Source organism: Trichechus manatus, unplaced genomic scaffold (genome assembly GCF_000243295.1).
Source record: "Trichechus manatus latirostris isolate Lorelei unplaced genomic scaffold, TriManLat1.0 scaffold00104, whole genome shotgun sequence".
NCBI classification, from domain to species: domain Eukaryota; kingdom Metazoa; phylum Chordata; class Mammalia; order Sirenia; family Trichechidae; genus Trichechus; species Trichechus manatus.
In genome coordinates this window covers 653,594-654,842 of record NW_004444040.1, presented here as the reverse complement: position 1 = coordinate 654,842, position 1,249 = coordinate 653,594, and positions in this window count along the sequence as shown.

Below are 1,249 nucleotides of genomic sequence, written 5' to 3'. Positions count from 1 at the left end.
GAGACTGGCTTAAGGCACTATCTAATCTTGTAGACCTCATCAGTATAACTGCCACTAATCCATCTTATTACATCATAGTGATAGCATTTACAACACATAAGGAAACCACATCAGATTACAAAATGGTACACAATCATACAATACTGGGAATCATGACCCAGCCAAGTTGACAGATATTTTGGGGGGACACAATTCATCCATGACAGACCACAAAAGAAAATCACCAAGAGACTTCATAATCACACTTGCTAAAACCAAAGACAAAGAAAAAATCCTGAGAGCAGCTTGAGAAAAATGAAAAGTCACATACAAAGGGGAAACAATAAGACTAAGCTCTGATTACTTGGCAGAAGCCATGCAGGCAAGAAGGCAATGGGATGACATATATAAAATCTTGAAAGAAAAAAACTAACAACTAAGAATAATATATCCTGCAAAACTCTCACTCAAATATGATGGCAAAATTAGGACATTTCCAGACAAACAGAAATTAAGGGAATATGTAAAAATCAAACTAAACTTACAAGAATTATTAAAGGGAGCCGTTTGGTTACAGAACCAACAACATCAGACAACAACCTGAATCTAGGACATAAGATAGCATCAGGCAGATACCAACCTACATAATGAACTCTCAAAGATAAAACTAAAAAATTTACGACAGGAAACTACAGAGGTAAATCTGTAAATGACAACAACGTCAGAACAATAAAAGAATGAATAAATGTATAGCTATGGAACTTTCAAATAGAGAGGAAGTCAATGTGATATCACGTAATAAAAGACTAATTCAAACTTAGGAAGAAAGGAGTAAATTTCAAGGTAACAAAGAAAGTTAACAAACCTACTCATCAAAATAAAGAAAAACATAAAGTCTTAGTGAACACAAAATCTACAAAAATGAAAGAAATGGAAAAAGAATCCACAAGCAAAAGGAATTCATCACAGAAGAGTAAGAGGTACTAACAAAACATCAGGACCACAAAAAAAGCACTACAAAATGACAGCAATAAACTCACACCTATCGATAATCACACTGAACATAAATGGATTAAATGCACCCATGAAGAGAGAGTGACAGAATGGATTTAAAAAAAAAAAAAAAAGGACCCATCAACATGCTGTCTACAAGAGACACACCTTAGCAACAAAGACATAAATACATTAAAAATCAAAAAGATCAGGAGTAGCAATACCTATCTCGGATAAAATAGATTTTAAAACAAAATCCACCATAAAAGACAAAGAA